Source organism: Episyrphus balteatus, chromosome 1 (genome assembly GCF_945859705.1).
Source record: "Episyrphus balteatus chromosome 1, idEpiBalt1.1, whole genome shotgun sequence".
NCBI lineage: Eukaryota > Metazoa > Arthropoda > Insecta > Diptera > Syrphidae > Episyrphus > Episyrphus balteatus.
Genome location: NC_079134.1, coordinates 57,336,612 through 57,354,178, shown reverse-complemented (window position 1 = coordinate 57,354,178; position 17,567 = coordinate 57,336,612). Strand labels below are relative to the sequence as shown.

Sequence of the window (17,567 nt, the reverse complement as noted above, 5' to 3'; positions counted from 1 at the left end):
TACAGTATCTTAATTAAATAAAACATAATTTAATCATGCAGGCTTAAACGCGAAAGATTGGCTTAAATACAATATACAGCCATTAGAATTGGTATTCATGAAATGGAAAGACTGCTTCAATATTAGGAGGTCAGACATTTTAGAGAATACCGCAGACATTTTTGAAGACTGGCCACTTTTCACCCAATCTTTTGGACTTCATTTGGTAAGAAAAACTATTTTAATTAAAAAAGAATTTTTTTTCACAAAAATTACTCATACATCTAGATTGATTTGGACTTCATTTCTCTTTTTAATGAAGAAAAGTCTTTAAATTTAAAAAAAAACTGGCAATATCGGGAAATTCAACTTCATCATCACCTTCATCGCCGTCATGTTTATCGGAGTTAGAGAACACTCAAAGTAAGATATTGTAAATGTTATTATAAAATTTAATAAATAACTAAAATTTAATAAATATATACCATATTGCACCATATATTAAATGAACATAAGAAAGTGGTCTACATTTCATAAAAAAATATTATTTAAAATGTTTTCATTTTTGGAAAATAAATTTTCAACATTTTACGGATATACGAGTATTCATTGAAAAAGTAGTTTTTTTGTTCAATTCTAATTGTGTTTTTTATTTTCAAAATGTCTTGAGACCATTTTCAAAAAAAACTTCTAAGATAATTTTTTTATTTTAATTTTATTGTTTTTTTATACTCCTTTGAATTGGCTTTCAAAATTCACATTGTAAATTAAATGTTCAGATGCTAATTTCGACATACATAAATATATACCTACGTGCACCTACACATGCTACATTTTGATGCATTTTGTTAAAAAAAAATGAAGCAACCAATAATTTTGCTTAAAAGTTTTTTAAAATCATAAATATACATGCTGAATTTTTTTTGAGAGAATTATTCTTATTTCCAATAATTCTCATGTTATGCAAAACCAAAACTTTTTTAAATTCTTTCTTAAACCAGGGATAGAATCGGCTAAAAGTAGCTGTGATAGTTAAGAAGATTTGCAGTTCAAATTGGTCTTTCGTGACTTTATCATAAATGATATTAGCCGATTCTACCCTAATTTTTTTTTTCAATTATTCGAAAAATGTATACAGTATCTTAATTAAATAAAACATAATTTAATCATGCAGGCTTAAACGCGAAAGATTGGCTTAAATACAATATACAGCCATTAGAATTGGTATTCATGAAATGGAAAGACTGCTTCAATATTAGGAGGTCAGACATTTTAGAGAATACCGCAGACATTTTTGAAGACTGGCCACTTTTCACCCAATCTTTTGGACTTCATTTGGTAAGAAAAACTATTTTAATTAAAAAAGAATTTTTTTTCACAAAAATTACTCATACATCTAGATTGATTTGGACTTCATTTCTCTTTTTAATGAAGAAAAGTCTTTAAATTTAAAAAAAAACTGGGCAAAATTTCAAACGGCTTTTTTGACAAGTGCATTCGATCAAGCTGGGACCGCAAGTAAGGCCGTGCAGCTGTTATTGAATGAAATTGAAAATTCTGATAATCAAGGTGATAATGATATAAAAAAGCTTAGGTACTTTTATGAAAATATTTACGTGCATTTCCCCAGCCCGGACCTATCGCACAATTAAAAATAAAGTATGCAGAAATTTTGTACAAGTTTTGTACAGTTTTGTACAACCAAAGCCGAGTTTTGTACAAGCCTACAACGAAAGTTATAGCCAAGTGAATGTACCGGGCTGGGGAAACGTTTCAAAACTGAAAAAAAAAAATGAAAAAAAGTATGCAGAAGTTTTTTACAAGTTTTGTACAGTTTTGTACAACAAAATTCAGGTTTTGTACAAGCTTACAACGAAAGTTATAGCCAAGTTAAAGTACCGGGCTGGGGAAACGTTTCCCCAGCCCGGACATTTCTCAAAATTAAACCAAAAAAAAAAAAAAATAAATTCTACAACTATCTACGAGTTTTGTACAGTTTTGTACAACAAAAACCGAGTTTTGTACAAGCTTAGTTTACTAATTAGAGCTAATTTTAGTTTACACTAAGTACACTACGTACCTAGCCAGTTATATCCAAAACTAACAAAATTTAAATGCAAATTCCATTTCAGTTTTGTACAGATAAAATGCCACATCTAATGCAATTGCTGACGTTATTATTATGACGTTAAATCGATACAAATTGATTTGTTCTTAAATAATAATAAAAATCTACACAATGTAGTGTCCTTGAAACCTAATTAGAATAATACCAACAGATTTCCCAAAAGTATACTACTGATTCATAACTTTTGAACAAATCTCCCAAAGGTATGCAACGAACTATTTCAAAAAATCTCCCAAAAAATGCAAGCTTTTCGAAAGCGGAAATAACTTCCAAATGTATGCAAGTTATTTCAAATCATAAAGTCTGTTTGTTTTGCATTTGATGCCTTCTATGAAGTAGTAAGTTTTGCGTTTTTTTTTTTTCAAATAAATAACGTACAAAAATAAGTGAAAAATTCAAAAGTGAACATATTGTGAAGGTTTTTTTGACTGGAAAGCATACAAAAAGGATGCAGAAAATTAAATTTTTTGTTTTTAAAATAATCTGTACTTTTTTTTTGACAATAAATAGAAAAAAATATTTTACTTTTGTCGTTTTACAGTAGGTTCACATTTTGCAAGTCTAAATAAAATTGTATGTTAAAAAACGACAACAAATTCAAAAAATTTATAAATTAAAAAACAACAACTATATCAATACTAAACAATTTTAATAGGCTTGTTCTCACTAAAGCCACAAATTATCACATTTCGAATGTAAAATCGCATAGGAAAAAATTAAATTTGAAATTTGAACTGACCAGGGGTTCAATTCCCGATCTGTGAAAATGTGAAGTGATAAGTTTTATCACGTTTTCATAATAAATTCGATTCTTGATTTGTGAAAGAAATAAAAAAAATGTCAAAATCTTTTCACATGATAAATTTATTTATCACAACCCAATATTCTTGTGAAAAATAATAAACAAATAAAAAAAAAACAATTTAAAATTTCAACTACACCCGAATTTGAACCTAGGACGGTGGAGTAAAAGGCAGCTGCCTTATCCACTAGGCTAATCCGAATTTATTTATTAGGAAAACTTTTGTTCGTATAAGCTGCCTTCTTATATTTTTCTCATTTAGTACATTTTAGTACACATTTATCACATTGAGTTTAAGAATCGCATAAGGGTTACCTGTGAAGTGATAAAATGAAAAAACGCTGTGATATTGAAATGATATAATTTTTATCACTTCACAGTTTCACAGATCGGGAATTGACCCCCAGGCTATAATGATGCTGAGAAGCTTCTCATCTTTATAAATTTAACACATGAAAAACTCGTATAAAACTTGTAAGAGTGAAAAAGGCGATGTTTTTGCACTCCTACCGCTAACGCTTACCGCATCCGGTGTGGCCAAACCTTTAATTAAGAGTGGGTGTCCCCGAATGACGAACTCAGACTTCATGTAAATGAGTTTGTGTGTATTAGTGACCTTTCTTCGCCATACATCTCTCAAGTTCAACGTCATCTCAACTCAGTTCTCTCTCGGTATCTTTATTTGCATTCTCTTTCCCTTTCTAGAGAACCAAAGTCATAAAATTAAAGTCTATTTAGGTAGAAAAAACAAATCAGCATCAAGGAAATAGCAAAAAAAAAGGGTTGCAAGCCTTGCAAGTGTATATTGCGGTTTTGCTTTGCGTAACCGAATTCACTTGTGTTTTCGTTTTCCGTTGGTTTTACTCTATGTGCAAGAGTCATGGTAGGTATATTTATGAAGAAAAAAATGGTATGATATTCAGTGTTGAATTTTTCTATCTTTCTGCGCATCTATGTACCTACATCACTTGGTATTCTATATAACTTTTGCAAGAATTCGTAGGCGCAGGCATGCTTGTGCATGCATGTGTTTATGTATTATAGGCATGTTGCGTTTGTTTTCCTCCGATTTGATTTGATTTTTTGGTTTTTTCTTGTACTTCTTTGATATGCAGTTATGATAGAAAGGAAAAAAAATTAGGGTTAAAATAGGAACTTACGGGGTTGAACTATGGCATACGTTCGTTAACTTTTGACAGCTGCTCTCTCTATTTAATCAGAAGAAAATGATGAAGACATAAAGCGTCAATACGTTTACGTACATACGTATGCCGTAGTTCGACCCCTGATTTCTATATTCATCTCTTTTCCCTCATCTTTCAAGATTTGACTATAAAGCCTTAACTACAATGGCCTAAAAAGTGAAAAAAGTGGGAACTTTACAAACGTACACATTTTTTCATTTCTTTCGAGCGCTATTTGTTTTTGGAAAAAAAAACTACAGAAATTGTTTTTTAAACAAAAAAAAAAAATAAGCTTTCTGCTTCATTATTTTGAATTTTGCAGTCGGAAAAACTGCCACAAAATGAATTTGAAAATTTTCACTTTTTGCAAAAAGTCACCGTTGTAGTTATACCTTAAAACGAGCACTTTTTGCAAAAAGTCAAAAAGTGACAATTTTCAATCAATATTTGTGATACATTTTCCAACCCCAAAATTAAAAACGATGATGCAGAAAGCTTTTAAGTTTCAAAAACAATTTTTGTAGTTTTATTCCAAAGAAAAGAAAGAAATACAAAATTTTTACTTTTGTAAACTTCCCACTTTTTCACTTTTTATGTCATTGTAGTTAAGGCTGAGTGGACCACTTAAAAATCGGGTTATCGTTTACAAATCGGTGAATAACTTTTACATTTTTAAAGATAATTGAATGAAATAAATTTTATTATTTAGATAATAAACAAGGCTAAATATCTTCATCCCCACTATTTCCAAATTTGTGCACTTGTAATTAAGAGAGAACAAAACATGATAAAATTTTCGTTGTTTTAGAACGACCTGAAAGACATTGGTTTGTTTCTTAGTTAGACTAAAATTTTTATTTTTTTTATTTCTATTTTGGATTTAGGTTGAATCAAACTACGGAGTAAAACTATTTTGAAAAACTAAAAATGTATTTTTCATAGAAAAAAATTAATCGAAACTGAAGCTATTTTTCCTTATGTTACAATGTTTGAACATGTATAACTTCTGCAATTATTGATAAAGTTCATCGAAATAAAAAGAAATAAGTACCTCAACTCAAATACTTACACATTGATTAGTTTAAGAAATTTATATTAAGTTTTAAGGTCTCAAACAACAAAAAAATATTAAAAAGTCATTTTTTCTTAACTTTTTTTAAAAAAAGTGGTTTAATTTCTTTGTTTTTTAAAGTATGGTTTTGATTTTTATTTTTTTTAAAAGCTTAGTTTATGGACTATGGAGTAAAACTATATTTTGTTGGAAAATATTATTTTGTAACCCTCCAATCCCTTTTAAAGGAGTCCCAAAAACAATAAACTGTACTATGAAACCAGAATTTTTAGATTTGTTGTTATATTTTTTTTATTTTTTTTCATTATTTTTTATATCAATATCAAGTTAGAAAATAAGAATTGCTATAATAGTTTTATTACAATTAATTTTTGAAAAAGAGTCTACTTCCCATTTTTTTCCTCAGAAATTCATGGAATGCGTATGTATTGGAATTTGTAGTTCAAACAAATTCCGCTGGCGCTAGTTGTATCTCTCTCTTTATTATCTTCTATTTTGTTTCTACATGATCTCTCGCACTCGCTCTGTCGAGTGGTTGTTTGGTGGTATAAAGAATAAGATGAACTTAGGTATCTGCATTCTACATATTGTTTGTACATAGGTTTTTCCATAAAAAAGGATTGGCGCCAGGCTAAGTGCATGCAAAGTGTTGTTGTATTTTTTTTCGCGAAAATGAGAGGATACAGGAAATGGATCTCTCGCACGTTTGCAATGTATGGTATCTGGTGTTGCGTGGTAGGTATATGGAATAGGATAAACGAGTTTTTTTTGTATTCTTGTTTTTTTTTTTTAAACTGGTTTATTTATCTCTTTCATAAATTTATGATGTTACATGTTAGGTATTCTTCTAAGCAACTGTATGGATATATTTTTTTCTATGAAAACAAAATTTGGAAAGACAGGCAGTCTGTAATGTTATTCGCATTATAATACAAAAATCTAAATTTTCGAATTTGACTTTATAGATGAAATTGTCTTTTTCTGTGAAATAGCGCACAACTATTCTGCTTCTCAATTACTTCATTTGTATAATTTTTCAAAGAAACTTATGAGAAATATGACCAGTCAAAAACATTAAAATGTTTTTTTTTTTTTAAATAGGCGTTAGGAGGTATATATAGGAGGTATAGGTAAGGTAGTTACTATAAACAAACATATAATTAGAACATATTATCTTATGAAAAACAAGCAAACAAGCAGTGGTTCAATTTAACTCTAAGAGGCCATTCACAGAGTTTACCAAGACACAAAATGAAAGCACCAATACTCCTTGAAGCAAGTTTTAAGTCAAATCCGAAGCTAGAAATAAGACCTTGCTCCGAAAAAGAAATTTAGCTTCTAACATCAACAAAACTAAGAACATTGCAAGAAAAAGAAAAAGAAGTGGCGCCGACTCGTATTATGGAAACGTTGAAATGACATCCGAGATCCGAGATGCCAGATAAAACAAGTGAAGAATTGCTCTTAGAAAAGCAAAAAAAACTTCAAATGATTGAGAGCAATTATTCAAGAAAAAGAGAAATTGAAGTTGAAACGCGTAATCAATCCCTTGATGAGAAGTGGTTTGATGTTAGACATCAGATGGTAACTGCCTCCAATTTCGGCAAAATATGCAAAGTAAAAAGTTAAGCCAGCTACCACAATATTATTAAGCATATTTTGTACACTCGCGTATCAAATTGCAACATGTTATGGGGCCTTCAAAACGAGAACGAAGCAATCCAAAAACTAGAAGAAGCGATAAAAATCAAAGTACTAAAATGCGGATTTTTTATTGATGATGAGTTTCACTACCTTGGAGCAACACCTGACGGATTAGTAGGCGAAGATGGCATCTGTGAAGTCAAATGCCCATCATCAGTCAAAAACTTGACTATAAGCGATGCAGTTGAAAAGAAAAAACTAAAATATCTTCAGAAAAGCGGAGATACTTTTGTACTAAAAAAAAACGACGATTATTTTTATCAAGTGCAAGGACAACTGCACATTACAAAACGATCCCATTGTTTTTTTTGTGTATGGACATCATGCGATTTTGTTTATATAAAAATACAAAAAGACGACTCATTTTGGGAAGACAAAATAAATTAAATGCACGACTGGGTCTTAAAGTAAAAGTTGCTTAAATGTTTAAGACTTTTTATATAGAAATTTGGAAAATGTAAGTACCTACTATATAGGTACAAAAAAAATAAAAAAAAAATAAAATTCGTTTTTTAAAAAAATAAAATAAAATCTAAAATTGAATTGCCCTCCAAAACAAGTATGCAGTTTTGATTGATATATTAAGATGCATTTTTAGAAAAAAAATTTCAAAATCGTTAGAGCCGTTTTTTAAAAAACTAATTTTTTATAAACAATTTTTTGAAAAAAAAGTTTTAAAATAAAATTGGTATGCCATTTTGTAGAAATCACTAATCAACATCTAAAAACAAAATTTCAAAAAAATTCAATGTCCCGTTTTCGAAAATTTGATTTTTCAAAAAAAAAATTTCAAAATTTTTTTAAAAATCCAAAAATTATTTTTTTGAAAATTTAGTTTTTGGCTTATACTAAAATCATATAAATGCTTCTTTACAAAAAGTTTCATTGAAATCGAATAAGCACTTTCGGAGATAATCGGATTTGAAAAAAAAGGTTCTATGGCAGGTACCGTTAATAATGATTTTCAAAAAAAAAAATTTTTATTGAAAGATAGACCTTGTCTTTAAACTTACATTTGAATTTTTTAAACAAAATCGTTGGAGCCGTTTTTGAGCAATTTCAATTTTACTAAAATCGGTATACGACAAGTACCGTTATTTTTGGTCGAAAAAAATGAATTCCAAAAACCCCTCTGTAGAGTCGCCAAATAATGCTACATACCAAGTTTGACATCAATCAGTCCATCCGTTTAGGCTGTAGCTTCGTTTACAGACAGACAGACTGACAGACTGACAGACGGACAGACAGACGGACTTCCGGGACCCCCTTTTTTGGCATTGTCTACCATCGTAATGTCATGGAAAAATGCTATCTCAACTTTTTTTTTTGTACGAATGCATAACTTGATATATAGTACCTATATCGCAAGTAAAAACAAACTAATCATTTTTTATTGGAATTATGTTATCCACGGATTCCAAGAAGTATGAGGGTATGGAATACGTAATATAACAGCAAACGATCTACTTTCTATTAGAATATTATTACTTTTCAAAACTATGCGTATTTTTCTAAATCTGTAACACTATTTTCTTTTTTCGTTCCATACCTTCAAATTAATTTTCAATATTCAGTAATATTATATCTAAAGCAGTCTAACATTTAAATTGTTTTTTTGTTTTTTTAGTTATAAGGAATTTGTTATGTTTATCACCTTTCTAAATAAACTATTGAGTATCTTGTACCTACTTTTAATAATGAAATAAAATGTATTGTTTTTATACCAAAACTAATTAAAATCCAAAAAATTATTAATGTAATTTCGTACATATGTAAAAACAAAAAATATTTATTTATTTATTTTATCTAACTTAACTGAAGAGAAAAATATACATAATATATATGAATAACAATAATATCAATTAATAATATAATATATAAATCTATGTACAAATTCGAAAGAAAAAGTTAAAAACATTCAAATAAATAAACAAATATGTACCTAATAGTTTTAAAAAATAAACGTTTTATTTGCCAAAAAAAAATGTTGAAAAAATTTGTTTTTAAACTACTTAAATAAATATCATCACTTCATACTATAACAAAGAAAAAAAAAGTCGATCAGATTCCTGCGCCTACGAATACTTGCAAAAGTTATATAGAATACCAACTGATGTAGGTACATAGATGCGCAGAAAGATAGAAAAATTCAACACTGAATATCATACCATTTTTTTCTTCATAAATATACCTACCATGACTCTTGCACATAGAGTAAAACCAACGGAAAACGAAAACACAAGTGAATTCGGTTACGCAAAGCAAAACCGCAATATACACTTGCAAGGCTTGCAACCCTTTTTTTTGCTATTTCCTTCATGCTGATTTGTTTTTTCTACCTAAATAGACTTTAATTTTATGACTTTGGTTCTCTAGAAAGGGAAAGAGAATGCAAATAAAGATACCGAGAGAGAACTGAGTTGAGATGACGTTGAACTTGAGAGATGTATGGCGAAGAAAGGTCACTAATACACACAAACTCATTTACATGAAGTCTGAGTTCGTCATTCGGGGACACCCACTCTTAATTAAAGGTTTGGCCACACCGGATGCGGTAAGCGGTAGCGGTAAGAGTGCAAAAACATCGCCTTTTTCACTCTTACAAGTTTTATACGAGTTTTTCATGTGTTAAATTTATAAAGATGAGAAGCTTCTCAGCATCATTATAGCCTGGGGGTCAATTCCCGATCTGTGAAACTGTGAAGTGATAAAAATTATATCATTTCAATATCACAGCGTTTTTTCATTTTATCACTTCACAGGTAACCCTTATGCGATTCTTAAACTCAATGTGATAAATATGTACTAAAAAGTACTAAATGAGAAAAATATAAGAAGGCAGCTTATACGAACAAAAGTTTTCCTAATAAATAAATTCGGATTAGCCTAGTGGATAAGGCAGCTGCCTTTTACTCCACCGTCCTAGGTTCAAATTCGGGTGTAGTTGAAATTTTAAATTGTTTTTTTTTTATTTGTTTATTATTTTTCACAAGAATATTGGGTTGTGATAAATAAATTTATCATGTGAAAAGATTTTGACATTTTTTTTATTTCTTTCACAAATCAAGAATCGAATTTATTATGAAAACGTGATAAAACTTATCACTTCACATTTTCACAGATCGGGAATTGAACCCCTGGTCAGTTCAAATTTCAAATTTAATTTTTTCCTATGCGATTTTACATTCGAAATGTGATAATTTGGGAAATTTCCTCATTTGTGGCTTTAGTGAGAACAAGCCTATTAAAATTGTTTAGTATTGATATAGTTGTTGTTTTTTAATTTATAAATTTTTTGAATTTGTTGTCGTTTTTTAACATACAATTTTATTTAGACTTGCAAAATGTGAACCTACTGTAAAACGACGAAAGTAAAATATTTTTTTCTATTTATTGTCAAAAAAAAAAGTACAGATTATTTTAAAAACAAAAAATTTAATTTTCTGCATCCTTTTTGTATGCTTTCCAGTCAAAAAAACCTTCACAATATGTTCACTTTTGAATTTTTCACTTATTTTTGTACGTTATTTATTTGAAAAAAAAACGCAGAACTTACTACTTCATAGAAGGCATCAAATGCAAAACAAACAGACTTTATGATTTGAAATAACTTGCATACATTTGGAAGTTATTTCCGCTTTCGAAAAGCTTGCATTTTTTGGGAGATTTTTTGAAATAGTTCGTTGCATACCTTTGGGAGATTTGTTCAAAAGTTATGAATCAGTAGTATACTTTTGGGAAATCTGTTGGTAATATTCTAATTAGGTTTCAAGGACACTACATTGTGTAGATTTTTATTATTATTTAAGAACAAATCAATTTGTATCGATTTAACGTCATAATAATAACGTCAGCAATTGCATTAGATGTGGCATTTTATCTGTACAAAACTGAAATGGAATTTGCATTTAAATTTTGTTAGTTTTGGATATAACTGGCTAGGTACGTAGTGTACTTAGTGTAAACTAAAATTAGCTCTAATTAGGAAACTAAGCTTGTACAAAACTCGGTTTTTGTTGTACAAAACTGTACAAAACTCGTAGATAGTTGTAGAATTTTTTTTTTTTTGGTTTAATTTTTTGAGAAGTGTCCGGGCTGGGGAAACGTTTTCCCAGCCCGGTACTTTCACTTGGCTATAACTTTCGTTGTAAGCTTGTACAAAACTTGAATTTTGTTGTACAAAACTGTACAAAACTTGTACAAAACTTCTGCATACTTTTTTTCATTTTTTTTTCAGTTTTGAAAAATGTCCGGGCTGGGGAAACGTTTCCCCAGCCCGGTACTTTCACTTGGCTATAACTTTCGTTGTAGGCTTGTACAAAATTCGGCTTTGGTTGTACAAAACTGTACAAAACTTGTACAAAACTTCTGCATACTTTATTTTTAATTGTGCGATAGGTCCGGGCTGGGGAAATGCACGTAAAATATTTATCTATTTAAATTTGAAAAAAGTTATGCAGTGTATAAGTAGACTAGAATCTGTAAATATTTATATTTGTATTACCTTTACTTCAAATATTTTATCAGTAAAATATATCATCAAAAAAAAAAACGTAAATATACCTACATCATTTACATAGATTTGCATTAAACTTTTTGTCAAAATAAGAGCTGGAACCTGTATTGTAATATATACAACTTGGTTACGAATTTTTGATGCTATAAAAGATTGAATCTTGCTGTATCTAGTAATCATATAATAAAACGGCGAACGTGTTTTTTGTGGTACAAAATACCGGGCCCACAAAAACCGAAGGGGCATAAATTATAATATACGGAACTAAAGCGAATGATTTCTACAAGTGCAGAATCAATTTTTTATACTTTTTTTCAACCGAAATACCGAAATTAAACAAATTAAAATTCAATAAAATTCGATAAAAAAAACAAAACAAAAACAACTGGAATATTTAGTGGGAAATTTCCAATCGACTGGAATGAAATGTCATTCATGACTAAATGAATGAATGAAAGCATTCAGCGAAAATCAAAAAATATTAAGGTGGGTTCACATTGGTACGTTGTTTTAAGATCGCATGTTAACTATGGTTAACTTTCATTGTTTTAGTTATTTACCTAAGTTTAGAAGTAAGATGTTTGTTTTATTACTATGAATTTTTTTTGTTAAAATCGAATTCTATAAAATCGAGTCTATAACTAAGGTCCAATCTTTTGTAAACACTTTTGATACCAATGAAATCTACTTTCGTCCTTTTCTCTCTTGAAAGAACATAAGAATTTGTCAGCTATTACATGAAGCCTCAAGAGGCGCGACTCTTTTTATATATAATGAGTGCAAAAGAGAAAAAAGATGAAAGAAAAAATTATCCGACCGGAGAGTCGTGGGTCGTGAGTCCGAGACTCTTTTTTGACGTTTCTTTTTCCACTTTTTCTTTTTCAACATTCCCTCACATTTCTTTTTGCTTCTTGGTGCAATACAACAACAAAAAATTTTAATTCAAAAGATAAATGTCAAATTTGAGTCCTTAAATCAAGAGGCATCGTGTAATAGTACGGCCCTCACAGAATGATTACAAAAAAATATAAAAGTTCTGACCTGGGGTTGCGACTTAGTTTTTCATATAGTTTTTGGGTCGCTGAAACCGAATCCAAAGTCCGTTTTGCTCCATCACGTCAGGTTTTCGAGATAACCTCAGAAAATGTCACGAAAACAAAAAAGTTTTTCTCTGATCTGGGTGTGCGAATATGTTAATCATATAGTTTTTGGATCGCTGAATCCAAATTCGAAGTCAATTTCACCCTATCACGTCAGGTTTCTGAGATATCCTCAAAAAAAATGTCAAAACCAAAAAAACAAAATTTCTTATCTGGGGTTGCGTCTAAGTTTTTCATATAGTTTTTGGGTTGATTAAACCGAATTCAAACTCTATTTTGCCGTATGACGGCAGGTTTTTGAGATATCCTAAAAAAATGTCAGATAAGAACTTTTTTTTAGAGTTTAGACCATTTTTGAGGATATTTCAAAAACATGACGTGATACGCCAAAATAGACTTCGGATTCGGTTTCAACGACCCAAAAACTATATGAAAAATTTAGTCGCAACCCCAGATAAAAACTTTTGTTTTTTTGGTTTTGACATTTTTTTTGAGGATATCTCAGAAACCTGACGTCATAGGGCGAAATTGACTTCGAATTTGGATTCAGCGATTCAAGAACTATATGATTAACATATTCGCACACCCAGATCAGAGAAAAACTTTTTTGTTTTCGTGACATTTTCTGAGGTTATCTCGAAAACCTGACGTGATGGAGCAAAACGGACTTTGGATTCGGTTTCATTTTATCACTTCACTTCGGATTCGGTTTCAGCGACCCAAAAACTATATGAAAAACTAAGTCGCAACCCCAGGTCAGAACTTTAATTTTTTTTTTTGTGTGGCTGTGTTATCAAAAGAAAATTCGAAAAAAGAGTCAAGCTTCTTGAGGCTTCATGTAATAGCTGACTTTGACAGTTATTTTACCATTTTACCAAGTTTTCACTTTTAGACGTTTACATTTTTGCATAAAAGGCACTAATATTTTATCGCCGCATGGCAAAGCGTTTTTCTTATGAGGTTCAGACAAAACTAACAAAAACGTCTTTTTTGTTCCTTATCTACAATAACCTAAAAATTAATTTTTCTTTATTTCTTTCTAGCGCAATTTGTTTTTGTTTATTAAAGCAAAAAATAAGTTTTCTGCATCATTATTTTTGATTTTAAGGTAAGGAAAACTGTCAAAAAATGAGTTTGAAAATTTTAACTTTTGTACTTTTTCACCTTTTTAGCCAATGTAGTTAAGACTTTAAAGGTACAACTACAACGCTCATTTTTTTGCAAAAAGTAAAAAAGTGATAGATTTCAAACTCATTTTGTGACAGTTTTTACGACCACAAAATTAAAAATAATGATGCAAAAAGCTTATTTTTTGGTTTCAAACTAAATTTTTGTAGTTTTTTCCAAAAATAAATAGCGCTAGAAAGAAATAAAAAAAAATTTAATTTTGTAAATTTCCCACTTTTTCACTTTCTAAGTCATTGTAGGTATGGCTTAAACATAAAAAAACGTTATCGTGTGGTGAAGCCTTAAGAATTGATTTGTTTGATTACAAAATGTAGGTTCTCACTTTCAAAGGGATGTTTTGCTTAAAATTTCATTGCCACATAGTACCACGGATTACCTTTTTACTATTGTATACTGTGAAAATCAACACCTGAACGGACCTTAAATAAATGTGAACTTATCTTTAATCTCTTATTAATAGCTGAACTCATTCATTGAAATTTTCACAAATATCATTCCAACTTGAAGTGCGATAAATAACGCCCTCTCCCTTCCGGAAATTTAAACTTCTACAAGCTAAGCTAAGACGAGAACCTACAAAGACATACAATGATGTGAATGACAAATTTGAGTGAAGTTGGTGGAGGTTGAATGATTGAATGATGGAATTTGAATGAATGGAACATGAAACAGGTTGAATTGAATCGCAAAATGCAAGGTGCAAACACAATGAATTAAGGCGATTACACTTTGCATTTTCTTTTTCGATACTTTTTTTACGTAGTTGAGTGCAGTTAAAACGTAGTTCAACAATATCTAAATCAGGTTTAAAAAATATCAAAAAGTAGGTATATTATATATACCTGTGTATTTTGTCTTCAAAAAGTGTAGTTAATCGCAAGATAACAACAACAAATACAATACAAAATAATGAAACTATTTTGGTATACCTAATTGTGTTTAAAATTGTTGCAAATAAAAAGAAATAAAGAAATTGGCGCTCGAATTTCGTTCGAATTTCGAGGGCGGGGTCGGCTAGTTTTTATAATAATACAAATATAAATACTTCGGATTCGGAATCAGAATACCTGGATGCAAAGATCGTTTTATGTTTCTGTACTATGTAGAGCTTTTTTTCTACTTTAAAGCTTATAAAATCTTATGCCTGCTCTAGGAACAAAATGCTTGAACTCGCTTACATCTTTATTTTCAATAAAGAATACTTAAGCCTGTTCTGAAAAAAAAACCGGCGAATTGAATTTCTGTACATGTATCTTGAATAACATGCATTTGAATCCAATGAAACTTTTGTTTTTTATTTTTCTATTTTATTTATTTTTTGTTGCAATGTCGCTCTGGCCTAATATACAAGTAAATACATTTGAATATAATAAACTTAAAAAAATAAATAAAAAGATTATGAAATTTGTTTCAAAATTATCTCATCTCATTTTTATCTCATCTAACCCTGCATCAATTAATATATTTACAGATCAGAAAGACATTCTAACTTTCAAATTGCTGCATTTTAAACTTCCTCCCAGTCAACAAATTCAACTGCAAAACGGAAAAAAATGGCATGTTTCCATTCAGGACTGCATCAGTAGCAACATTTTAGAAGCCAAAAACCAAGCAGACGTCTTGGTTAAATACCGCCAGACAAAAGACTCCCACAAGGGCCTTCATCTCAACTTACAGCCTATGGTTGTTGCAGGTGAAAATATTTATTATATAATATCAGATAATATCCTGCATAAGGCAGATAGCTTTATAACTGCCTTAGATTCAGTTTTTAAATTATTTTGTGTATTTAATCTTAAGTATCCTTTACAAAGCCAAAACGTTTGGTTATTTATTGAGAATTTTTTTTTGATCTAGAGTCAATTTTGCTAAGTCCAACAACAAGAGCGTTAATAAATGAGCTTAAAGCTAAATATAATTAACTCAATTAAATACTTTATATTAAGTTCCCATATTTTATAATTTTTGTTGCACGTGAAAATATTTATTATATAATATCAGATAATATCTTGGATAAGGCAGATAGCTTTATAACTGCCTTAGATTCAGTGGCGTACGTTGAGTCGCCGGGGCCCCGGGGTAAGACTAAATTTTGGGGCCCCTTTGATATTTGGGGGCCCCTTAGTTACAAAAAAAAAAAATACTTATACTCCATACGTTTTTTTTTGTATGGCTTATTTATTTTTAGGTTTATTTTAATGTTTTAATATGTTCGTAATGCACTTTGCTATACTGAAAATGAAAAATGTAAATAAAGTTTTGTCTCTCATAAAAGTAGTAAACACTTGTACTAGGGGCCCCCAAAATTAAATATTTAGAGACCCCTAAAATAAAATTTTTTTTAGCTTAGAATTGGTAGTTCTTGGGGCCTCTGTTCAGAAGTAATAAATACATATTTTATTTTCCAACATCAGGCCGCTGAAAAATTATTTTTAGAGCCTCAAATTTAATTGCTTAGAGGCCCCTAAAATATAATATAATTTTTTTGGAGCCAAGAATTAATACATAGGTATTGGGGCTTCGTTCTGAAGTAATATTCGGAATGCCATCAATAACGTAATGTTTTTATTTTGGGCCCTGATGTATTTATGTTGGCGCCCCTAAATTTATATTTAATTTTTCATTTGATTGTTTTGAACCACTTTTGAAGATCCTCAAATAATATTTTTTTGCTTTTTTGGGGCCCCTAATGTATTATTTGTGGTGGCAAAGATTTTTCAAGTAATATTTTTTGGGGCCCTAAGATAAAATTATAATTTTTCTTTTAAAAAAGCAGTTTATTTTTTTTTGGGGCCCCTGGGGTAACTTTTTTTAAAAATCAATATACATGTATTGTGTGGCTACCATTGCATTATACATTACACTGAATGAAATAATTTGTCTCCCTGGTTACTTCGTAACTCAATTTATGCTAACAGTTTCCTTCTCTGCATTGTCTCCAGTGGGGGCCCTGGGGCGGTCGGCGGCCCCGGGGCACCGCCCCGCTTGCCCCAAGGGAGTGTACGCCCCTGCTTAGATTCAGTTTTTAAATTATTTTATGTATTTAATCTCAAGTATCCTTTACAAAGCCAAAACGTTTGGTTATTTATTGCGATTTTTTTTTGATCTAGAGTCAATTTTGCTAAGTCCAACAACAAGATCGTAAATAAATGAGCTTAAAGCTAAATAAAATTAACTCAATTAAATACTTTATATTAAGTTCCCATATTTTATAATTTTTTCAAACATCTGAGAATTTGATCATCCGACTTAACTTTAAAAAAATTTCACTGCCTTTTATAACACTTCTTCTCAACTTACTGAGATTAAGCCGATAATTATTCCATTAAGTTTGGGAAATCATTTTCACTGCCTTTTATAACACTTCTTCTCAACTTACTGGGATTAAGCCGATAATTATTCCATTTAGTTAAGTTTAGAAAGAAACATCGATTTATATTGCCTGGAGCACATAACAGTTTCTGACATAGACCGTTTAATTCCTGGAGAATTCATGGGATTGCGAATAAAGTTTAAAGCAAGGTTAACTCAATGGAGATCTTTGAAGGTAAGATCTTCGGGAAATCATTTCTTTTTCTAACTTTTCAAACATCTGAGAATTTGATCATCCGACTTTACTTTTAAAAAATTTTCCTGCCTTTTACAACACTTTTTCTCAACTTAGTGGGATTAAGCCGATAATTATTCCATTAAGTTTGGGAAATCATTTTCACTGCCTTTTATAACACTTCTTCTCAACTTAGTGGGATTAAGTCGATAATTATTCCATTAAGTTTGGGAAATCATTTCATTTTCTAACTTTTCAAACATCTGGGAATTTCATCATCCGACTTATTTTTTAAAAAATTTTACTGCCTTTTATAACACTTTCACTGCCTTTTATAACACTTCTTC

General features: G+C 30.0%; 1 long non-coding RNA gene across 1 annotated transcript; it reads left to right on the top strand.

Annotated features, from left to right (window-relative positions):
• Positions 1-316: 316 nt before the first annotated feature.
• On the top strand, positions 317-1,414 carry LOC129916304 (uncharacterized). Its single transcript, XR_008772431.1, has 3 exons — positions 317-402; positions 1,154-1,317; positions 1,380-1,414. It is a non-coding gene; the product is annotated as an uncharacterized LOC129916304 (long non-coding RNA).
• Positions 1,415-17,567: the final 16,153 nt, after the last annotated feature.